At 43.7% G+C, this 25,622-nt stretch overlaps 1 protein-coding gene across 5 annotated transcripts in view; it reads left to right on the top strand.

Annotated features, from left to right (window-relative positions):
* CCDC120 (coiled-coil domain containing 120) overlaps positions 1-25,622 on the top strand; it is a 117,441-nt gene that overhangs the window by 55,292 nt on the left and 36,527 nt on the right. Inside the window, exon 3 of one of the 5 annotated variants that reach the window (XM_029610530.1) lies at positions 22,798-22,868. The exons of the other annotated variants lie outside the window; for them this stretch is intronic. The gene's annotated coding sequence lies outside the window, so the exon portion shown is untranslated. The remainder of the gene's footprint in view (positions 1-22,797; positions 22,869-25,622) is intronic. 5 annotated transcript variants of the gene reach the window in all.

Consider the following 25,622-nt stretch of genomic DNA (forward strand, 5'->3'; position numbering starts at 1 on the left):
GGAGCCGCACAACGGCTGCTCCCCACAAAGAAAGTGACACAGGCTGACAGCAGCAGCGCAAGAGGATTAACCCGTGGACCCTGACTGCCTGGTTTGTATGTGTGTGTGTATGAATGGGAAGCTGCCTGTGATGGGGGTGTATGTGTATGAATGGGAAGCTGCCTGTGATGGGGGTGTATGTGTATGAATGGGAAGCTGCCTGTGATGGGGGTGTATGTGTGTGAGTGGGAGTGGGAGGCTGCCTGTGATATGGGGTGTATGTGTGTGAGTGGGAGGCTGCCTGTGATATGGGGGTGTATGTGTGTGAGTGGGAGGCTGCCTGTGATATGGGTGTGTGTGTGAGTGAATGGGAGGCTGCCTGTGATATGGGGTGTATGTGTGTGAGTGGGAGGCTGCCTGTGATATGGGGTGTGTGTGTGTGAGTGGGAGGCTGCCTGTGATATGGGGGTGTGTGTGTGTGAGTGGGAGGCTGCCTGTGATATGGGGGTGTGTGTGAGTGAATGGGAGGCTGCCTGTGATATGGGGTGTATGTGTGTGAGTGGGAGGCTGCCTTTGATATGGGGTGTGTGTGTGTGAGTGGGAGGCTGCCTGTGATATGGGTGTGTGTATGAGTGAATGGGAGGCTGCCTGTGATATGGGGTGTATGTGTGTGAGTGGGAGGCTGCCTGTGATATGGGGGTGTGTGTGTGTGAGTGGGAGGCTGCCTGTGATATGGGTGTGTGTGTGTGTGTGTGAGTGGGAGGCTGCCTGTGATATGGGGGTGTGTGTGTGAGTGGGAGGCTGCCTGTGATATGGGGGTGTGTGTGTGAGTGGGGAGGCTGCCTGTGATATGGGGGTGTGTGTGTGAGTGGGAGGCTGCCTGTGATATGGGGGTGTATGTGTGTGAGTGGGAGGCTGCCTGTGATATGGGGGTGTGTGTGTGTGAGTGAGAGGCTACCTGTGATATGGGGGTGTGTGTGTGTGAGTGGGAGGCTGTCTGTGATATGAGGGTGTATGTGTGTGAGTGGGAGGCTGCCTGTGATATGGGTGTGTGTGTGAGTGAATGGGAGGCTGCCTGTGATGGGTATGGTTGTATGTGTGTACATTTGCATACATGAGACCCTTCCTGGGATGGGCAGGGTGTGTGTATGTGTGAGTATGGAAGCCTGCCTGGGATTTGAGTAGATGTGTGTGTGGGCGTAAATGAGTGTGTGTGTGTGTGAGTGAGAGATAATGGGGGCTGCAGATGGATTCCAACCTGCCAGCAGCTGAAATGAAGATGAGGGCCTGGGGCTGTTGGTAGATCCCAACCAAAAAAGAGTTGGAGACGCCTGCAGGTTTGTCTGAGAGGGAGCTTGTGTGTGTTTGTAAGAAAGAGAGGAGAAAGTTTGTGCATCCCACTCCCACTAACCCATGACAATCTCAGGGAGACTTGAAATCAAAAGTTCCCAGGTATGGAGAGTGTGAATTTTTAAAATCCGTTTTAGTTTTATTTTTTGGGTGTTTGTTTGGGACATTAAAAAAAAAACTTGTATATGAGTTTTTAATTATTTGATCTTTTATTCATCAGCTTTTTAAAAAAATATTATTATTGGTATGTCTTTAGTATTATGATTATGTATTTATTTTATTTTTTTATGTTTAAGGAATAGTGATGGCTCTGTTTTTTCATTGTTGCACTGCAAAGATTCCGGCTTCTGCCAGTTTCCAGTTCAGTTTTTGTCTGCGTGTTTGATCTATTCTGTATTTGGTGAGGGTCTGTTTATGTTCTGCATAAATAACTGAGGTGAGGCATTTTCCTAAGAGGAAGTGTAATAGTGTATTCGGGCTTTCAGAGGGTCAAGCCCATAACCAACACACATCTCAATAGGCCTAATACCTTATGGGTTCCAAGTGTCTTTTGTGTGGGGATTTCTGGCTGGCATCACAGCACTGCATGTAAATATAATGTAAGTGATATATTTACCTCAGAATCCTGTGCTTTGATATTTTTCATGTAAAATATAAATGCATAACTTTTAACTGTGTGTGTGTGTGTGTGTGTGTGTAATGGAGCAGGGGGCCTTGTGTAAAGCTATAAGTTTTGCCTAGGGCACCTAATACCGGGGGGGGGGCGGGGTGTCACTTTTTAAAGTTTGTACAGTGAAGGGAGCTGGACTCTTTTTTTTTTTGGGTGGACCCAGGACAGAGAATGAATGGGGGTGGGGGGGCAGCACAGTCATTGTTTGCACAGAGCAACAAAAAAAGCTAGCACTGGCCCTGTTTCTAGATAAGGGTACTGGACTCTGTGCAAAAGATGATTCAGTTTCTTCAGTCACAGGGGTTCATTGTCAACTTCACTAAATCAAGCCTTGTGCCCACCACAGAATCAAGTTCATAGGGGCAAGGATAGGCTCTGGAGGAGATAGCATTCCTTCCATCAGAATGAGTGCTTTGCCTTTGCTTGATCTAGTACCTGCTACAGTGAGTTTGTCTGGGCCAGAGAAGTGTTGAATATCCTGGATCATATAGTGGCAGTGATACATATGGTCCCTATGACCTGTCTCAACATCCGGATTCTCTAGTGGGACCTCCATGCTCCAATGAGATTAATTGCTTCAGCCCTTGTCTTTCCCAGTGAAGATCACAGCAGAGCTGATGGGATCGCTCCAGTGGTGGCTAGCTCCTAGATATAACTTATTTCTCATTAAGTAACACTGGCAATGGATGTGTCCACCAGAGGATAGGGCTCCCATTTGGGTCCATTTCGAACCAAGGAATCTGGTTATCAACACAACATCTATCGGACATGCACGGAACGCTTTTTTGCCTCACCTTCAGAGAAAGAGAATACTAATTGAAACCAACAATCAAGTAGCTGTTGCAGTCGTGGACCCTTGGACCGAAGTGGAGTTGGCACAACTTGCAGGGAGGAGTTCTGCAGGTATCTACCATCAACTGGTGGAGTTGATGGAAGCAGAGGCCCAACTGGAGTTTCACCAATCCCAGCCCACATTCCCCTTAGGTTGAGCCCTCAGGTGCCAGGGCCAACTGGGCATAGGTGCAGGACTCTGCGGAGGTGGAGATCGGAGTAAGTACAGTTGCAGGCCAGGGTCTAGCATAGCTGAGATACAGGCGGACTTGGTGGTCAGTGGCAGGCAGAGGTCAGTTGGAGTCAGTGCCCAGCAAAGTTTAAGCCAAAGATCCATCCGAGGGACATGGAGGGAAGGAGAAGCAGATGGGAGGCAAGGGCAGCACAAGCAGGAGAGAAGATACTGAAGACTGGAGATGGAGGCGAAGCCCAACTAAGAAGAATGCAAGGGACTGGAGGCTGACCAGGAAGAGAAGGACTGAAGAACATGAACCAGATGGCCACACAGAAAGCAGGGACAAGGACCAGGAACACAAACAGGAACGAAGGAAATCAGGAACACAATCAGGAACAAAGGAACACTGAGGCAATGCACACCTCTGGAAAAGACAACCTACTGCCAAGGCAGGAAGTGCAGGGTGAGCATGCCTTATAGTGGAGGGGCTGTGACATCATCCAGAGGCACCGCGGGCCCTTCATATAGCTACAGGTCTGGCGCACGCATGCCTAAGGACAGCCCCTGCCAGCACCAGCGTGTCTCTCTAATTCAGCGCATCGTGCCTTCTTGATGTAATGGTCTGCCATGCAGTCATTCGGGGGCCTGCATTTGTTGAGGCCAAAGGGCTGGAGGTTAAGAACAGTGGTCTGCAGGATGGGAGCGCAGACTGCCGAGCATAACAGTTGCAATGTTCTACATGAACAAACAAGGGGGCAGAGGGTCCTGGACTCTCTGCTAGGAATCCCTTAGAATTAAGAAGTGGGTTTAAAGTCACAAAGCATTTCTACAAGCGAACAACTTCTCAAAATGTCCAACACATTGGCGGATTGTCTCAGCAGAGCATTTTGTCCGTCCAATGGTCGTTAGATCAAACAGTGGCAAACAGGTTGTTCGATCTCTGAAGTCTTCCATCGATTGATCTTTTCACATCAGAGGACAACACAAAGTGGAAAGATTCTTCTGTATTCTTCAAAGAAAATCCAGATTTGCTTCTGACATTTTTCTGTTCAGTTGGGATGCAGATCTACTGTGCACTTTCCACCTCTTCAATTGGTGACCAGAACAGTGCTAAAAGCACTCAAGGATTGAACACGCTTGATCCTCATTGCACCAGTGTGGCACGGACAAGTGTGGTTCTCGTACCTTGTCTGGTTGTTGGTAAGCGCTCTAATCCTTCTAGGATATGATCTGACATTGTTAACTCAGGATGAGGGTTGTCTGTTGTCTGAACCTTTCCTCCCTCTATTTGACAGCATGGATGTTAAGTGCTCACTAATCTACTCTCCAGTATCCAAGGAAGAGGAGGATATCATAATCTCCATCAGGAAGCTTTCAACAAGAAAAGCTTACAGTTTTTAAATGAAAAAATATTTTCATCTTGGTGTCAAGCAAGCTCCCTGGATCCATTTATTGCAATCCAAAGGAGTTGCTTCAGTACTTGTTTTGCCGCTTTTCCCAGGGTCTCAGTACTTAGTCAGTCAAAGTGCATCTTGATGCCATTGCAGCTTACCATGTTCAAGTGGATGGCAAACTGATAGCCATACATCATTTAGTGTCAAAGTTCATGAAAGGCTTATGGTATTTGAGATCTTCAGTCACCGAACCATCAGTACCATGGGATCTGAATGTGGTATTGGCACAACTGATAATAATAAAAAAGACTTAAACCTCTCCTACATCTCAATGACTTCCGCACCATATTACAAGCCCTCATATTAACGAAAATAGATTACTGCAACTCCCTGTTATTAGGCTTGCCTAAAAACACCATACAGCCTTTACAACTCCTCCAGAATGCAGCCGCCCGAATACTCACCAACACCCACAAAAATGATCACATAACTCCGGTTCTCAAACATTTACATTGGTTACCCGTAGCATCTAGAATTGCCTTCAAAGCCCTCACCCTAATACACAAATCTCTTCACAACCAGAACATGCACTGGTACAAAGAACACTTCTCATTTCACAACAGCAATAGACCCACCAGAAAACAATATCTAGCTACATTACACACCCCCTCACCTAAGCTTACTAAACTCCACACCACAAACGAAAGAGCCCTATCCCTAGCAGGCCCGCTTCTTTGGAACAAGCTACCTACCTCCCTCCGCCAAGAAACTTGCCCAAAAATATTCAGGCAAAACCTGAAGACCTGGTTCTTCAAACACTCTTATACCTAATATACACACATACACTCTCACCCCCCCCCCCCCCCCCCCCCGCAGACCTGGGTCTCCAATCCTAGCTCCTCAATTACTTCTACCCCTTATATTCACACAACCACTCTAACCCCACCCCCTACAACTCCTAACCTCTCCCCCTCCCCCCACCTATTTTCCACCTCCTTTTCACCCCCTCCCTCTACTCTAAACTACCTCTTCCCCCTCACCCCCCATAAAGTGAATTTATCAGGACTACATATTGTATATAAAAAACTTATATATATAAAAAATTTGTTCCCAATCACGTGTATATATACCTCCTTTAATTGTGGATACCCTCCTATATATCAGAATCTCCCCCTCCCCACCCCTATATATCAGAATCTCCCCCCCCCCCCCCCCCCCCCCCCCCGTTTAGATAACCTCTTTCATGTATCACACTTTTATAATTTTACTTATATAATCTAATCTGTTATTTGTATGCTCTGAATGTTCCTTATTTAATTATCTAATTACGCAAAAATTGTAAAGCCTGTTGCTCAGTTCTGTTATATGTAAACCGACGAGATGTTCCCAACGTTCGTCGGTATATAAAAGTTACTAAATAAATAAATAATATAAGTGCCATGCTGGGTCAGACCAAGTTCCATTGAGCCTAGCATCCTGTCTCTATCTGTGATCAGTACAGAACGCAGGTACCCAGCAGATCCAGAATAATCAATCTCTTTCTTGTATCTCACTCCCAGGGATAAGTGCTAGCTTTCTCAAGTCTACCTGGCTAATAACTGTTTATGCACTTTTCAGGAACTTGTCCAACCCTTTTTTGAATGCCAGTATGCAGTTGCCTTGACTATGTCCTCTGGTAACAGATTTTATAGATTTACACTGCTGAATGAAAAAATACTTCTTATGATTTTGTTTTAAATCTTCTGGTTGCAAGTTTAATGGAGTGTCCCCTAGTCCTAGAGTAAATAACTATTCCCTATTTACTTGTTCTACCCCATGCATGATTTTGTAAACCTAAATCTAGACTGCTCCTAGTAGTCTCTTTTAGTGCCCTAATTAGCCTTTCTCCATAAGGGAGCTTTTCCATCCCCGTTATTTTTGTCGCTCTTCTCTGTACCTTTTCTATGACTGCTATATCTTTTTTTGAGATAGGGTGCCCAGAACTATACACAATACTCAAGGTGTGGTTGCACCATACAAAGACGTTATGATATTCCTAATATTCTATTTGTCATTTTGACAGCCACCACACATTGAGCTGAAGATTACAAGTTATTATCCAAAAGGACTCCGAGGTTATTTTCCTGGGAGGAGACCAATGTTCCTTCTAATTTTTGACAGGCTGTATGTACATAAACTTTCTTTTGTGGAACTATTTATAAGCTGAGATCAAATTTGTGTGATTGAACAAGTATAATGCAAATAATATCAGGATTTTAAAAGCATTATTTAAGTAATCGTTTTAGAACATAAAAACATAAGAGCATACATTTTTGCCATGCTGGGTCAGACGAAAGGTACATCAAGCCCAGCATCCTGTTTCCAATAGTGGCTAATCCAGGTCACGAGTACCTGGCAGGATTTCTAAATTCAGTAGATTCCATGTTGCTTATTCCTAGGATAAGCAGTAGATTTCCCTAAATCCACCTTAATAATGAGTTATGGACTTTTCTTCCAGGAACTTGTCCAAACTGTTTTAAACCCAGCTACACTAACAGCTTTTACCACATCCCCCATCAACAAATTCCAGAGTTTTAACTGTGCATTGATTAAAAACTATTTTCTCTTATTTGTCTTTAATATATTGCCTAGTAACTACTTCATTGCATGTCCCCTAGTCATCGTACTTTTTGAAAGTGTAAATAACTGATTTATGTTGACCTGTTCTAATCCACTCATTATTTTATAGACCTCTATCATATCTCCCCTTAGTCATCTCTCCTCCAAGCTGAAGAGCTCTAACCTCTTTAGCCTTTCCTCATAGGAGAATCGTTCCATCCCCTTTATCATTTTGGACACTTTTCTCTGTACCATTTCTTTTTTGTAAATTATATTTTTATTGCAAAATGAAAATAAAGCATAATATAATAAAGTAAGAATAATATAATAAACATTACTTAACCCCACATGGCTTCAGTATCTCTTTTGAACTCAGTATAGTGCAACCCTGAAGCTTATTCATCAAAACGTGATCATACTACATTTCTCCCTCCCCCCACCCACCCCAAAAGGTAAGGTGATCTAAATAACATTACATAGCAATACCAAATGCCATCAGGCCACACACAATGAGTTTCCCTCAAAGGTCATACTGCTGTGAGCAGATTGGGTGTTTCCAGCAAAGTGTCTCAGACTATAAAAAATCAAACATAGCGTGGGATTCAACCAGGCTCCTTCTGACGTTTCGATCAAGATATAAAGGTGCCCCATATCCTCTGGAATCTAACCATGTTGTGATTCTTTAGCACAGATAGCAGATAAAGGGAGCAAATATTCTCCATTCGCAAAAGGACTGACTCTTTTGAAGGGATAGCATTGGATTTCCAATGGGCCGCTAACTCACAGCGAGCTGTTATAAATATGAGGTGGACTAATCTACTTTTATCAGCATGGAGCTCAGTAGGTAAATTGAGTAATACACATTCTGACAGTATTTCATAAATGACTGTAGATATCATCCCCCCCCAAAACTGAGAGATTTTAGGGCACTCCCACCACATATGGAAAAAGGTACCTCTCTTACCACACCCTTTCCAACATAAATCATCCCTCTGAGCATAGGCCTTATGAATCCTTACAAATGTGAGATGCCATCGTAATAAAACCTTGTTACTATTCTCAGATAGTGCAACCGAGAAGGAACTCTTCTTAGTATTATAAAAAATACTGTCACATTGGTCCTCTGACAGAGAACGATTCAGATCCTGCTCCCATGCTTTGACAAGTGCCGACTTGTCCACCGGGTCAGCATTAAGATATGTATATAGACAAGAGATCAGGCTCTTCATTCTTTCAGCTTGATCGCACCAGTGTTCTTATGGCCTGGATTGGCCACTGTTGGAAACAGGATGCTGGGCTTGATGGACCCTTGGTCTGACCCAGTATGGCATTTTCTTATGTTCTTATGTGTTCAAATCGTGTTCTGCCCAGGGATAAGTTTTTTCCCATTCCCTCTGTTGTCATGAAGTGGCGAATTTGGAGATAAAGGAACACATCAGATGGGGATAGTTGGAACCTGTCCTTAAGGATGGCAAAGGCTAAAAAGGTGCCTGATTCCCAGAGCTGACATATTCAGGAGAGCCCTTTCCCTGCCCATGAGAAGAATGAGCTAGCATCCCGCCCCGCTGGAAAGGATAGGTTGTGCTGAATGGTGGAACTAAAAAAATATCTCTGAGAACCCACTAATCTTGTTCGCCAATGCTGCCACAATCTCAAAGAAGTAGTCGTAGCAGGGGGCAAACATCAGGTGGGTAGCCAATTCTCCCGTGGCTGCTAAAGGCATCACCTATAAAGGTATTTTACCAACTAGGGCTTGTTCCAATATCACTCAAGGCTTAGGTTCCCCTTTTTTTTCCAATCAAATATTGCTCTGAGTTGTGCTGCTGCTCAGTACCAGTCAAGGCGAGGTACCCCTAAACCCCCCTTCAATTTGGGCCTGTACATAATATTCCTAGCGATTCTAGGGGATCTGCGCTTCCAGATAAATGCAAAAAATCTCTGTTGCCACTGCTTTAACATAGCTGAGGGTAGATAAATAGGCAGGCAAGTTGCCCACTTGAAAGGAAAAGCTTGCTTCAACCAAGAGAGAACATCAGCAGGGGTGGAAATAATTAAACAGCTCAGATTTCTCTAGATTTAATTTGAATCCTAATACTTTGCTGAACTCTTGCAAAATATTCACCACTCTTGCCAGCGACTCCTCTGGGGAGGTCAACATAAACAGAATGTCATCCGCAAAAAGGGACATTTTGTTATCAACCCCTCCCACTGCCACCCCCTGTACCATAGGAGAGTTACACATCCACGTAGTGAAGGGTTCTAAAAATAAGGTAAAGAGCAATGGGGATAAAGGGCAGTCCTGCCGAGTTCCTCGTTGGATCTCGAAAGGGTCCAAATAAAAGCAGTTAACCTTTACCCTTGCCATTGGAACATTGTGTAGCTGCTTTAACCAATTGAGAAACAGAGGGCTGAAATTCATCTTCTCTAAGATATTAAACAAGAAGGGCCAGTGCACTAAATCGAAAACATTCTCAGCATCTGCAGATGAGTACCGCTGGAATTCTTTCTTTCTTCACCCACCAGATAAGATCAGTGATTTTACGCACGTTGTCGGCGGCCATCCTACCTGGGATGAATCCTGCTTGATCTGGATGAACTATAATCAAGCCATTACTCTGTTCAATTGGATAACCAAAATTTTTGCCAAGATTTTGAGATCTACATTTATTAAGGAAATAGGGCAATATAACCCGCATAATGAAAAGTATCTCCCAAGTTTGCCCAAGATGGAAATTCCCGCTGTATTTGTGCCCTGAAGTAATGAATTGCCTTCCCTTAACGAATTAAACATTGCCCTTAATGGGTTGATTGTAGAGGTGGAGAATTTCTTATAAAATTGGGGTGTGAAGCCATTTAGGCCTGGAGTCTTATTAGCCTTAAGATCTTTGATTACTTGTTGTATTTCAAAGATTGAGATTTCCTGATCGAAACGTCTCCTCTATTCCTCAGTGAGGCTCGGAAGATCAATATGAGATAGGTTGTAATTTGATCAGTGGAAATGGAGGAATCTGCACTGTACAAGTCTCCATTGAACAGCTGGAACCTCAACCTGATATCGATAGGGGATGTCAGAAGGGAACCATCTTTATCCTTTATCCTCATGATCTGATTTTCTGAGATACGCTTTTTCGATTGATGAGCTAGCAATTGGCCAGACCTATTACCCCATTCAAAATGTTCTTGCTTTACCAAACTGAGCTGTAGTGCAATTCTGTCCATCTCCAATGACTGCAAGGAAGCCCTTGCCTTTTGTAGTTGAAAAAATACTGATTTTGAAAGTGTTTGTTTTTTTTATGCTGGGACTCCAATTTTCCTATTTCTGCTTGTAGCATCAGCTTTTTATGTATTTTATCTTTTTTCACAAAAGACGCCCTTGAGATCAATTGTTCCCGCATTACTGCTTTAAGACAGTCCACAATAAGGCGGGGTTTACCCAGCTCCCTCATTTCTATCTAGGTATTTGGAGATGGTCTCAGCCAACTGAGCACAAAAGCCATCATCTGATAAAAGTGTATCATTAAGCTTCCAGAAGAGGTTCCCTGTGTTGACTCCCCACTCGAGAAAGCCAACCATATGGGAGCATGGTCTGTCCAAGTGATTTGAAACAATCTCCACAGCTGTAATCTTACCAGCCATGGTTGTATCTACTAAGAAAAGATCTATCCCTGAATAGTTCCTAGTGTTAGGAGATCCCATCATTTCAAAAGAGATTTCAGGCGTTTGTGATGTGAACTAGCTCCTAAGCCTCCACCTCCTGAGTTGTCTAACTGGGGGGAAAGAGTCAAATTGAAATCTCCCGCAATTATGATATATCCCTCCCCTTCCTTTTCAATTAGCTGAGATAAACTGTCAAAAAAGAGACCCTGCTCTAAATTGGGGGCATAAACATTCACTAAAATATAAACTTCTCTCCCCAACACAAATTTCACCATTAAAAATCTTCCTTTTGGGTCAACCACTGAGCGGGTAATGGAACAATCAAAGGACTTCAGGAATAGGATCCCTACCCCTGGGTATTTTGCCTCCTTGGGTGCTGGTGCAAAAAAACAGGAAGAAAACATGGACCATGCCATAACATGCTCATAGCATTGTTTCAGGTGAGTTTCCTGCACAAGCACAGAAGCCCCTGAATCTAGAATCTCAGATCTCAGTAACTGACCCTTGCAATGAGAATTCAGCTCCTTTACATTCATGGATAAAATCCTAATATGAGCCATCATGCACTGAGTATGTCATAAGTTTATATATTGAATAGACAAAGTTCAGCCAAGACCAGAGTCTTTAACCAGGATGATGTCGTCAGAGTGTTATTGCAGCCTTCTTCCACCTTTCCCCATTCTTTGCCAGCATGGAGTTTCGTCACGCATTGAAGTAGACTGAACAGCAGAAGAAGTCGGCATCTTGACCGCGACCCCTGCTGTCTTCAAAATGGCCACCGCCTCGCTGATCGTGCTGGCTTTGGATGTGGTGCCCTCCTCGGATCGTGATGGCTATCCCAAAAGGAAACAGCCAGCGGTATTTGAAGCCCTCCATGCATAGGGTAGATGTAAACTCTTGAAATTACAGGCATTTCTTGATGGTAATTGGTGATAAGTCGCAAACACAGATATAGAGTGGGATTTCCAAATCCAAGATTGTTGGCACCTAGCAATCATGAGCACTTTCTCCTTAATCGGGAAGCAGATTAAACATGCGATGATATCACAGGGCTTATTACCGACCCTCGCCCCCAACGATCTGTATGCCTGCTCGAGTTCAATGGTTGGTAGGTCACTTGTAGTTCCATTAGAATTGTCCTGCTCCAGGAAGAATAAACCGAGCTTTTTTGCCACTGCATGGCAATCCTCAAATTCTTCTGTTTCTGGGCCTCCCCGGAATCGTAGATTGCAACTGCGATTTTGATTATTCTAGGTCCTTCAGTTTTGTTTGTAAGTCGGTATCGAAAAGTTATAGCTTATCACATGCATTTTGCAGCCTACTTATTTTATTTGCTTGAGCATCTAGTCAGGTGTCGCACTCATTGACTCTCCGGCTTATGTCGGCCATTTCCTCTCTCAAGGGAAGTCTTGCCTCACAAATCTGCTAAATTTTTCAAAGGGATGAATAAGCATGTGAATAAAGGTGACCCAGTATATGTAGTGTATTTGGATTTTCAGAAAGCGTTTGACAAAGTCCCTCATATGAGGTGTCTAAGAAAACTAAAAAGTCATGGGATAGGAGGTGATGTCCTTTTGTGGATTGCAAACTGGTTAAAAAACAAAAAGGAAACAGAATAGGATTAAATGGTCTGTTTTCACAGTGGAAAAAGGTAAACTATGGAGTGCCTCAGGGATCTGTACTTGGACCAGTGCTTTTTAATATATTTATAAATGATTTAGAAAGAGGTACAATGAGTGAGGTGATCACATTTGCAGATGATGCAAAATTATTCAGAGTAGTTAAAACAGAAGTGGATTGTTATAAATTGTAGGAGGACCCTGAGAGACTGGAAGATTGGGTGATTATATGGCAGATGAAATTATTGTGGACAAGTGCAAGGTGATGCATATAGGGAAAAATAACCCATGCTGTAGCTACACAATGTTAGGATCCATTTGAGGAGTTACCACTCAGGAAAAAGATCTGGGCATCATAGTTAATATTATATTGAAATTGTCGGCTCAGTGTGCTGTGGCAGTGAAAAAAAGCAAATAATGTTAGGAATTATTAGGAAGGGAATGGCAAATAAAATGGAGGATGTCATAATGCATCTGTATGAAATTCCGGTCACCGCATCTCAAAAAAGATATAGTTGCCCTGGAGAAAATACATAGAAGGGCAACCAACATAATAAAGGTCATTCAACTGCTCCCCTATGAAGAAAAGCTAAAGAGGTTAGTGTTGTTCAGCTTGGAGAAGAGATGGCTGAGCAGCGGATATGACAGAGGTCTACAAAATCATGAAAGGACCTCAATGGTTAAATGTGAAACGGTTATTTACTCTTTCAGATAATATAAGGACTAGGGGGTACTCCATGAAGATAGCAAGTGGTACATTTAAAACAAATCAGATAAATCTTTTTCACTCAGCACACAATTAAGCTCTTGAATTCATTGCCAGAGGATGTGGTTAAGGCAGTTAGTGTAGTTGTGTTTAAAAAAGGTTTGGTTAGGTTCCTGGAAGAGAAGTCCATAAACTGCTATTAATCAATAGGGAAAAGCTACTGCTTGTTGCCAGCATTAGTAGCATGGCATCTGTTTAATGTTTGGGTACTTGCCAGGTAGTTGTGACTTGGATTGGTAACTGTTAGAGACAGCATACTGGCCTTGATGGATGCTTGGTCTGACTCAGTATGGCATATCTTATGTTCTTAACCTCGCATTGTGTAGTTATAGTTTGGGTTCCTCTTCCCTATCTGCATCACTTTGCACTTGTCTATATTTAAATGCCATCTGCTGTTTGGATGCCCCGTCTTCCAGTCTCGCAAGATCCTCTTGCAATTTCTCACAGTCCTCTTGCAATTTAATAACTTTGAATAATTTTGTATCATCAGCAGATTTTACCATCTCACTCATTTATTCCTATCTCTAGGTCATTTATAAATATATTAAACATCAGCAGTCCCAGTACAGATCCCTCCACTATTCACTCCGCTAGTCACCTTTCTCCAATGAAATAATTGACCATTTAGACCTACTCTCTGTTTTTTCTCTTTTTTAACCAGTTCTCAATCCATAATATAACATTGCCTCCTATCCCATGACTTTTTAATTTCCTCTAGAGTCTCTTTTGAGGGACTTTATCAAATGCTTTCAGAAAGTCCAGATACACTATATCAACTGGCTCACCTTTATTCACACCTTCAAAAAGAAAATGTAGCGGATTAGTGAGGCAAGACTTTCCTTGGCTAAACCCATGATGGGCTTGTCCCAGTAAACTATGACTATTATATGTTCAGCAATTTTGTTCTTTATAATAGTTTCAATCACCTCTGAAACCTTTTTTAAAACTGGCATTACATTGGCCACCCTCCAATCTTCAGATACCGTAGCTAATTTTAATGATAGATTACAGATTGATAATAATAGGTCTGCAGTTTTATTTGTCAATTCTTTCAGTACTCTAGGATGTATACCATCCAGTCCAGGTGATTTGCTGTTCTTCAGTTTGCCTTATTATATCTTCCAGGTTCATTGAGATTTATTTCATTTCCTCTGAATCATCACCTTTAAATATCACTTCTGCCGGTATGAGTATTTGCTATTCATCCTCCTCAGTAAAAAGTGAAGCAAAGAAATCATTTAATCTTTCTGCTATGGCCTTGTCCTCTGTTAATGCACCTTTTACTCCTCAATCATCTGATGGTCCAAATGACTCTCTCTCAGGCTTTTTGTGTCAAATGTACCTGAAAAAGTTTTTATTATGAATTTTTGCTTCTTCAGGAAGCTTCTTTTCAATTTCTGTCTTAGCCTTCCTTATCAATGCTTTACAACTAATTTGCCAATGCTTGTGCTATTTGTTGTTTTCTTCTTTTGGATCCTTTATCCATTTTTTGAAAGATGTTCTTTTTGCTATAATAGCCTCTCTCACCTTTAAACCATGCTGGCAATCGTGTGGTATAATATGTGGATTATATCTGTTCTGGGCTTTCAAGATGGTATTCTTGAACAGCGGCTATGCCTCATGTAAGGTCTTAACCTTTGCAGTTGCTCCTTTTTAGTTTTTTTCTAGCCATTTTTTTTTCTCATAATTTCCCTTTTGAAAATTAAATGTTATCGCAGTAGATTTCTTTAATGTCCTCCCTCAAGTTATCAAGTAAAATGTGATTGTTGTATCATTATTGCCAAATGGTCCTAACATTATTACATCTTGCACTGAAGGATTAGATCTAAAATAGCTCCCCTCTTATTGGTTCTTGTATCAGATGTTCCATAAAATTCTCCATTTGTTATTTTAGCATATCATCTGTTTAAATACAACTTCAAATAAAATTAAACTTGTTTTCATATTTTTTTTATGAGCATAATTATATAGTAATGGTATATATATATTCTATAATGTTAGTTTATGTAGGTAATACCAGACTGAAATAACACAAGTTAAAAATGTAAAACAAGAATCTGTGTTTTAACTGAAATTACTTAATATATGTTCATGAAGCAAGAAAAGGTTAAGCTAAGACAACTTACATTACAGTTTTCCCCCTGCTATCTTTGGCATTTGCCCATTTATTATAAACTCTATCCAGATCCATCAAGCTGATAATTCTTAACACGCATCAGCATGTCCAAATGATCTACTGGTAAGTGATTCCAAAGTTTATTTTTTTAAGACGTCTGCACAACAAAAAAATTCATAATGGCTCAATAGTAACACCAAAGCTGATGCATAAAACAGTACTGCTAGAAAACTACACAATGTCATTCAACGTTCCAGCTTAAGAAAAATTTAAAGTGAAAAATGTACTGTATATACCCTGTTACCCATGCTCGGACATTTAAGTAGCTCAGCTGGCTGCTCATATTCCATGCAGTGTTTATACCAGGACATCCTCCCCTCCATCCCCCGATGTAGTTCCTGAGGGAAGCTGCAGGCAGAACCCCCCCCAAAAAAAAGAAAGAGAAGAAGGGACAGAAAGCAGGCAATGCTGTGGGGCCGCAGGTGTCCCGACTGTGGAAGCAAGAGACTTCCCTCCTGCAGCTGCAGGGGCAGTCAACCCCAGCAATGGGATCCAGAAGGCCCCTCTGCCAGTGATTCCGATGGGTGGCCGCCTAACGAGGTTTTATGTGGAGTGGACCCAGATTTCAGTGAACCAGTGGGTCCTGGAAATAATATCAAAGGGTTATGCGCCAGTGTGTGACCCCCCAGATACCAAGCATTTTCATGGTGTTGCCCTGTAAGTCGCAAGTAAAAAGGGAAGCAGTCAAGGCAACCTTTCAGAAGTTGCAAGCCCTAGAACAGTGTGGCCAACCTCGCTTATTTCCCACAAGTTTGAGCTTTTTTACCTAGCCATTTGCTTTTTTTTTTTTTTTTTTTTCCAATTCGCGGGTTGCTTATTATTGGGCCTTTTTTTTTTCTGCCAATTGCGTTTTTTGGGGCTTGGTGGGTGGAACTTGGGCCCAGCAGTCCCTGTGATTGGCTGCTGCTGCTGCCGATGAGGCCTGTCCACCATCAGAGGAGCACATGGGCAGACAGGCATGGCAAGCAACAGCATCGGGCGACCAAGGAAGCTTGTATGCAGCACGGCTGAAGGGAGTGAAGCATTAAGCTGGCAACAGTCAAAAAGAAGAAGTACCTGGAGGGGGAGGAATGAGTGTGCTGGAGGGGGGAATGATGTTATTGGAGGGGGTGGGGAGGGGGAATGAATGTGAGGGGGCCAGGGATGTGTTTGATGGGGAGGGGGAATGAGTGTGAGGGGGCCAGGGATGTGCTTGGAGGGGATGGGGAGGGGGAATGAATGTGAGGGGCTAGTGTTTTTTTTATTTTTCACTTTGAAGGAGCTAATGGTGTTCAGTGGCTGAGACTAGAGTGATGGTGCACCAGTCAACCATACAACTGGCCTGCATGGGAGGGTGGCTAGATAGAAGCCATTACTGAATAATGAATTGTGACTTTGAAATTTTACTTTTAGCACATACTGTCTGGAACAATCTGTGTAATGTCATGTAATCCACAAAAATCTGCTGACATTTAGGGGGTTGAATACTGTTGCAAGCCCCTGTATTTCCTCCATTACACTCACAAAAGTATTTTTTTAAGTGTTTACTATGTATAAATACCTTCTAATAAAAGTAGTTTTAATCTCAGGTGTTTTGGGTTTGGTTTTTTTGGCAAATAGCGCTTGTTCTTTCATGATTACCTGGCAACCCTGACCTAGAAGCTATTTATCCCTGTTCTGCCTCAGGAGAAGGGGCAGGGGGCATATTTGATTTATTTTGTGGTGCCAAAGAAGGATGGTACTTTTCACCTTGTGTTGGATTTAAAAGTGGTCAACAGATGCCTGAAAGTACCCCATTTCAGGTTGGAGACCCTACATTCGGTCATAGTGGCCATAAGGAAGAGACAATTTCTGGCCTCTCTGGTCTACCTCCAGATCCCCATTCGGCCCAGGTTTCAAAAGTTCCTTTGTTTTTAGCATTTTGGACAATCGGTTCCAGGCCTTCCCCCTTTGGACTTGCACCAAGAACCTTCACTAAGGCTGAGGTAGTAGTGTCAGCAGCCCTGACCTATCTGGACAATTGGCTCATCAGAACACAGTCTGTTTGGGAAAACCAACAGGTGTCAGCCTCTGTAATCCAGCTTCTGGATGATTTGGGTTGGGCTGTAAACTACACAAAGAGCAATCTGGAACCTTCTCAGAGCCTGGAGTTTGTGGGAGCGCTGTTCAACACAGCGCAAGGGTATCGGTATTCCTTCCTCCCCTCAGGCCCACCAAAAGAGTAACCAAGCTGGTGGACCTTCCGAAGGCATGGGATTACTTACAGTTGTTGGGGCTTCTGGCAGCATCTATAAATATGATGCCATGGGCAAGAGCGCATTTGTGGCTACTGCAATAGGAGCTGCTAGATGACTGGTCCAAAGCCTCCTGCAATTACTAGTGTCATGGCTCTCCTGGGAGGTGGTGGATGGTCTCAGACAAGTTTACAAGAGGGGTAGAGCTGGACCTGCCAGACTGGATCACTGTGACCACGGACGCCCGGGGAGCCCCACTGTCATGGGCACGTGGCCGAGGGAACCTGTTTGAGGGAGGAGACATTATGGGCAATTAATAGGCTGGAATTAAGAGCAATCGGCCTGGCCTTGCAGGCCTTCCACTGGCAGCTAAAAGGAAAAGCAGAATATTGTCAGTCAGGGCCACAGCGGTGGCATCTGTAAACAAATAAGGGGGGACCTGCAGCCTCAGGGTGGCAGAGGAAGTGAGCAGGATTCTCAGGTGGGTGGAGGGAAGCCTGTCCCATCTGTCAGCAGTGCACATTGCGGAGAGAGTAAATGTTCAAGCAGATTTTCTCAGCAGGAACAGACTGGACCCAGCACAATGGAACCTTTGCCAGGAGGCGTTTTCACAGAGCTGGGGGGGGGGGGGTACTTGGTGATTGGACCTAATGGTGACAACAAGCTAATTCCATGGCGACTTGGTTCTTCAGCTGCTGCAAGGAAATAGGCTCCCAAGGAATAGATACCCTGGTCCTTCCCTGGCCCAAAGACAAGTTGCTGTACATGTTCCCACCTTGGCCACTAGTAGGCATAGTAATAAAGTGGGTGGAAAAGCACCCCTCCATAGTAATACTAATAGCTCCAGGCTGACCCAGGAGGCCTTGTTATATGGATCTGATCAGACTTCTAGCAGGAGCTCTCTTGCGGTTTCCCAGAGAGCTTTGGCTGCTTTGGCAGGACCCAGTACTTTTGAAAGACACAGCTCCATTCTGTCTTATGGCCTGGTTTTTGAGAGGGTTGGCAAAAAAGTAGAGGATTCTTGTAGGCAGTAGTAGCCACCATGCCGAAAACCCAGAAGAAGTGTACCTGGTTGGCCTTTTAGTAGGATCTGGAGACTGAGATGTATTGCCAGGAGAAGGAAATTGACATGTTGAAGGCAGAGATCCTTCAGACCTTAGACTGTCTACAGCTGGGCCTAGACAGAGGTCTAGCTCTCATATTGCGAAAGATGCAGGTGGCAGCCATCTCGTGTTATAGAGGGTGTATCAAGGGCACTCAGGTGGCCATCTATTCAGACATGGTGCATTTCTTTTTAAGGCAAAGAGGATTCAGCCAACCTTTAGGCCAATCTTCCCCCATTGAGACTTCAACTTGATTCTGAAGGCCTTAGTGGGCCCGCCTTTTGAGGATCTATCATTAAAGACCACCTTCCTGGTAGCAGTTTGCTCTGCCAGATGCATCTCTGAGTTGCAAGCTCTGTCTTGTAGAGACCCCTACTTATATCTGTGCAGGCGGTCATCTTTAAACTGGTACCCTTGTTTTTCCCAAAAATGGTGACCTCTTTCCATGTGAACCAGACAGTAATTCTGCCAGTGTTTGAGAGAGAGGAATTTAAGGGGAAAAATAAGTCTTCATCTACTTGACATGCATCGGGTACTATGTTACCTAAAGATCACTAATGTGTTTAAGAAATCTGACAGAATCTTTGTGCTCTTTGGAGGACCCCAGAAAGAGTACATAGCCTCCAAGACCACAATAGCAAAGTGGATTAAGGAGACTATCCACTCAGCATATATTATAAGTGATAAGCAGGCACCAGCAATACTCCATGTTCACTCCATGAGGGCTCCAGTGTCATCGGACTCCCCAGGAGAAAGTTGCAGGGCTGCCACTGGTCAACCCTGCACTTTTGGTCAAACACTACAGGATAAATGTCTAGGCGAAGGATGAAGTGGCCTTTGGGTCAGGTGTTCTCAAAGCAGCCCTGTCTTTCTTCTGTCTTGTTTAAAGGTTCGATCTTGTATCTCCATAGTAAAAGAGTCTGATCTAGCAGACTATGAGGAAGGCTAAATTATGCTTACCTGATAATTCTTTTTCTTTGAGTACTGCTAGACCAGTCCAAGCCCCACCCAGAAAGACAGGGGTCTCAGGGGAAACAGGAAAAGAGGTGGTCTCGCTTTATCTCTCTCATTATCTGTTGCTTCCTCTATTCTCTGTGACCTCAAATGACCAATTCCTGGAGAGGTACAATTAGCAGAGCAATACAAGTTATGAAGGGTACAGAGTAGGTCTTTTGTCCAATCGCTTTGACAGGAGGCTACTAGGCCAGCCCTATGACTATCATCAAGATGGTGTGCCCTCTGTCTCTGGCCACTGAGGAGCGGAGTAATCCCTAGCATAATGGATTGGTCTAGCAGTATTCAAAGAGAGAGAAATATATCAAATAATCATTGTTTATTTATTTGTTTGTTTGTAAATGTATGTATCGCTTAACATTTCTAAGCAATTTATAAAATACATTCATAAATTAAAAACATCATAAATCAAAATAGTCAATCAAATAACAAACAATAAAAGCATAAAACATAGTAATGCTGTTCAAATGGCTCTTTATTGATGCTGAGAAAATTGTGACCTGCTGAGGGCTAACTTAAATGTATGAACTGAAAACCTGCTCAAATAGGAATGCCTTCACCATTTTCCTTAAGGTTTTTATCACTATTTCGCTCTTTATTTGTATTGGAAGTGTTCCAGAGGGTTGGCCTCTATATGTAAAATAGACGTTCTCTTGACTCATCTAAGCAGATTTGCTTAAATGAAGGAATGTTTAGAAGCATTTGAAAAGCTGAGCACAAGGTTCACACCGGGTTTATTGAATTTTATTCTTGAGGAAATGAGTAACCAGTGATGTTTAGACAGATGGGGGTGTGATGTGGTGGAAGGTTGGAATTTGCTCAATTATTTTCATCACTGAGTTCTGAATATATTGCAGAGCTCTCATGGTGTTTTGCGGTAGGCCTGAGTAGAGCGAATTATAGTAGTCCATTGCTAACATCACAAGAGAATGAATGACTGTTAAGATAAGGTTGTATTCTTCTTAACAATTGTAACTTAAGAATGAATTTTGGACTACTTTTTAAATTTGTGGGCGAAGAGTTAATCTTGTATCTATACCTAAATTTCTTACTTCAGAAATATTAATTGGTATTCCTTCCACATCCAGGATCCTTGGGTATCATTCGAAGGGTATCTAGCTAGATAAAAATTTCCATTTTTGACCAGTTTAAAACCAAATTATTATTATTTAGATATTGGCAAAGCCATTTGAGACAATGTACAACCTTCAGCAAGGTATCCTGAGCAGACCCTTTAATAGGAATAAAAAAAATTGGATGTCATCAGCAAAAATTCTATATTCTATATCCAGTTCTGCAAAAAAATAAAGCCAATCAGGGCAATATAGATGTTTAATAATACCACTGACAGAGCGGAGCCCTGTGGCACACCAGTTTTTAACTCAAAAGGGGTTGATAATGCTCCCGGTAATGTAACTTTAAAGTTACGTCCCTTAAGAAAAGAAGAAGACCATTACAAAACTAAATTGCCGATTCTCGCTTCTCTAAGGCGCCACAGCATGATCACATGATCAATAGTGTCAAAGGCTGCGGATAAATCCATCAACACTAGGAAGTATTCTGTATCAGAATCAAACACCCATCAGAAAATATCAAAAAGGGATAAAAGGAGAATCTCAGTATGGTAGCCTGCTCTAAAACCATATTGCTGAGAATCAAGAATAGAGTATTCATTTAAGAAGCCTTGTAATTGGTTAAGGACAGTCTTCTCAAGAACTTTAAAAATGAATGGAAGATTTGAAATGGGCCTGAGGTTACTAAGAGTATCGCAGGGTAAATTTGATTTCTTGGGCACAGGTTTAATGTAGGGCCATTTTTTAGTGTGTCAGGAATTAGTCCCTCTTTTAAAAGATAAATTAATCAGTTGACAGATAATTTACCCTTTGGGGCAAATGGTTTTGCACAGCATGTTCGTCCAATAGTCCATGCTCCATGGTGGGGTCCGGGTTCTTTTTCAGTAAGTGCTCTGTTGCATCCCTCAACTTGGGAATCCCCATGGATTTATCCGCCATTAGCAATGGTAACATGGATTAGACGTTTTTGGGTACTTGCCAGGTTCTTATGGCCTGGATTGGCCACTGTTGGAAACAGGATGCTGGGCTTCATGGACCCTTGGTCTGACCCAGTATGGCATTTTCTTATGTTCTGATTCAGCCCTGCTTGTCAACGGAAAAAGCACGCTTGCTTCCTGTAAATTGGGTTCTCCATAGAGAGCAGGATGAATTAGCCATGTTTCATGCCTGCCTGCCTCCCTGGAGAGTCAACTACTGAGCTAAAGCTAAGCTCTACAATTAAATGAGGGGCTCACGAGGCAGCACCCACACGAGAATTCCCCTACGTGCTCAGTAGAGCAAAAGCTCTATGAGCTAGGAGAGAAGGGTCCGTTTGGCGCTGACTGATGATGTCACCCACACATCATGGCTAATTCATCCTGCTGTCTGTGGAGAAACCCATTTATGGTAAGCAAACTTTCTAAATGATGCCAACCTCTGGTTTAGGCAAAGTCTGAGACCGGTAGGGTAGCTGATGCAACACCTGGTGTCAGTCCTAAAGAAAAGGATTGTGAGTGTCTTGAAGCCAGTGGGTTGTGGGGTCCAAGACAGCATGATTTTTACTGGAGAGGGACAGTGTTGGATAAATCTGATTAATCTGTTTGATTGACTGACCAGAGAATTAGCTCAGGGGCCTATTATGAATGTGGTTTACTTGGACTTTAGCAAAGCTTTTGCTAAACAATTATTAAAGACGTATTTTTTTCAGTTAGCAATTCCTGATAATTCACCTCTCTAGAGTTTTCTGGTGTATCCTTATGAAGTTGTATACCTCTGTAATACGGCTCCTCCAGCAACTGAAATTCGTAATTTAGTATGAATGTCTATTTGTCAGCTGTTATAGACACCAATATTTTATTTGTTTGTATATATTTTGTTTTAGTTATTGTGTATGTTTTACTGTACCCCATCCCGAACTGTTAGGAGGGGGCAGGTAATGGATACTTTTAAATAAGCAAATAAATAAATTAATTCTGTTCCAGGTAGGAAACTCAAAAATACACTGAGGCAGTGGGTCCCAAAATGGCTGAGTAGACTAGAAACTGGTAGAGTGACAGAGGGTGGTGGTAAATGCGGTTTACTCTGAGGATGGGGGCTTATCAGTGGAGTGCTTCAGATGATTCCTGGGACTGGTTCTGTTCAATATCTCTGTAAGCAGTATTGCAGAGAAATTAGTAGGGAACATTTGTCTTTTTTGCAGATTACATTAAATTCTACAAGAATGGACACCACTGAAGGAGTACGTGGAAATAGACCTTGATTTACATACAGGTACGCTAGCCCTGTGCCTAGGGTGGAAATCTTTCCATCCAGCCCTTCTCCATTCTCTCATCTCTCACCCATCCCACAGCCCTCTGAGATCCTATCCCTTTTCCTCCCTGGTAACCCCATGAACATTGTGGGAGCTCTGGCTATGAAGGGGGCAGTAATTGTGAGCATGAGGCCCTCATATTCATGGGGGATACCAGGCATGGAAGCAGATCAGATTTCAGAGGTAGGAAAAATGGACATCGGAGGCCTATGTGGATGGGGAAGGGGGTGGAATCGAAAGGGCTGTGGGTGCGAATTGGGGGTCATTAGTTGGGTGGCAGTAAAATTGGGATTAAGGCTTAAATCTGAGGGTGGAGCAGCATCGCAAAGACAGTGGCTAGCGGTGGCAAAAAGAAATTGGTATTCATCACTGGACAAAATAAGAAAGCTTGAGGAGTGGTTGAGTGTGTGGCTGATAAGATTCGAAGCAAAGAATTGAAGAGTTCTGCTTTCGGGGAAGCAAAAATGCAAGGGAACTGTATGTGAGGGGATGTGATACTGATTGATGTGCACCAAACAGGAGACAGAGACCTTGGGGAGACGGTGTCTGATGATCCCAAGGTACTGAAAGCGTGTGATGAGGCAGTCATTAAAGCCATAGGGATGTGAGGGTGTGCAGGGGGAGCTATAACCAGAAGGGGAATGAAAAAGGTGTTAATGCATGTGTACAGGTCATTGGTGAGACTTCACCTGGAGTACTGTGTCCAGTGATGGAGCGAGCAGAGGCAACCCAGAGAAGGGCTACCAAAATGATGCAGGGCCTGCACCCAGAGCCCTACAGAACGAGATGCCAGGACCTAAATATGTAATCTGAGAGGAGAGAGTAGGTCTTAGATAGACATTTGAATACCTTTAAATACTGAAACGATGCGCTGGAAAGAAAGCTCTAGAACACAAGGGCTCTTTCTGTGAGGCTCCAAGGGTTGGGGGTTGGTAGACTCGGAAGAAACATTAGGAAACATTTCTTCACATGATGGGTGGTGGGGGAACCATGGAACGACCTGCCAGGGGAAGGCAAAATCAGTGAGGGATTTCAGGAAGACCTGTGGGTTAAGCACAGAGGATCCCTAGTTAGGAAGAAGTGAAGGGAAAATCTCAAATCAAATGAGGTCTTTGGCACTGTGGCAGAGACTAGATGGGCCTCGCGGTCTGCCGTCATATTCTGTTTCTCTGAGTTCCCTGTCAGTTTTGCGAAACAATGGAGGCATTCTTTCACTCACTGGTAGCCTCCCACCTCGAGGTAGCAAGCTTTATTCAAAGCTAGCCAGCTTCTTACTCCTGTGCCCTGCATTTTGTTTTTATGAGGCTGTGTTGCAGGTGCTCATTGGCAGTAGCGGAGCAACGATCACACGGGGCCCTGGTGCAAGTTTTTCATTTTGGGCTTCACCGTCATCCCCACCCCCACCCAGCAACTCGATCCCAGCTGACAGCAGAAGATCACAAGCCGGCCTGGCTCCTCTAACCTGCTTTTCCTGCCACCAGCATCTCTGAGATGAACTGTTTTTGAACGGCGTAGTGCACCACAGGTTTGTACAGTGCACACCGTATGGTTCAGACAGCCGTGAACTGGATGGGAGAGGCACCAGCTGGCAGGAAGAGCGGGTTAGAGAAACACCGGGGCTCACTGCACCACAGACTCCAGACTTCTGCTGTCAGCTGGGAATCAGGCCGCTGGGCGTGAGGAGGGAACTGGGGAGATGGGAGAGCGAGGCAATGGACGACACCTGTGAGCGGCGGGGAGAGGACTTGCTAGCAGGTACCTAACAGAATCAGGGCTCCAGCCTATAGAGCCCCCCTACCCAAGATTTTAATAACTTAATCACTGATCACGGTTCCCTCTCTCAAGGACAATCCTGTAAAAACTTTCAAAGCCATTCCCATGGGTAAAGCAGTGCTTTAATCACAGATACAGATCTTACCAAACTGCCCACCCTCTAGGCCCGAAAACCTATGCATGTAGGGACCTGGATGCACTCAAGCTTAATCATGGTGAGCAGAGACGTTCCTGGGGACAGGGCTGGAGTGGAGTTTTGAATTTTCAAAAGTCTGCATGTATTTCCCCCCCCCCCCCCAAAAAAAACTGTCAGGCCGAGCACAACGTTAGCCCCCGTTTGGCCGTGCGTTTTCGACGCACTATTTTTACCCCTTATACAAAAAGGGGCAATAGCGCGTGGAAAACGCGCGGCCAACACACACCCCCCCCCCGACACTAATAGCGCTCATCACATGCAAATGCATGTTGATGGGCCTATTAGGTAGCCACCCGCAATACAGAAAGTAAAATATGCGGCCAAGCCACACATTTTAATTTCAGACGGCACCGGGCAAGTGTACAGAAAAGCAGAAAAAACTGCTTTTCTGTACACCCTCTGACTTAATATCACGGCGATATTAAGTCGGATGCCCCCAAAAAAAAAAAAAAAAAAATCTGCCCGCGTGTTGGAAAACAGATGCTCAATTTTGCTGGCGTCCGTTTTCCGAACCCGTGGCTGTCAGCAGGTTTGACAACCAACGCCGGTAAAATTAAGCGGCGGCTGTCAGACCCGCTGACAGCCGCCGCTTCTGCCAATAAGGAGGCGCTAGGGATGCGCTGGTGTCCCTAGCGCTTCCTTATTAGCACGGGCCCTAATTTAAATACTGAATCGCGCGCCCAGGAGAGGTGCCTGGGCGCGCGTCGGGAGAGCGGGCGCTCGCCTTGGAGCGCTGGCTCTCCTG

Source organism: Rhinatrema bivittatum, chromosome 1 (assembly GCF_901001135.1).
Source record: "Rhinatrema bivittatum chromosome 1, aRhiBiv1.1, whole genome shotgun sequence".
In the NCBI taxonomy this organism is placed as follows: domain Eukaryota; kingdom Metazoa; phylum Chordata; class Amphibia; order Gymnophiona; family Rhinatrematidae; genus Rhinatrema; species Rhinatrema bivittatum.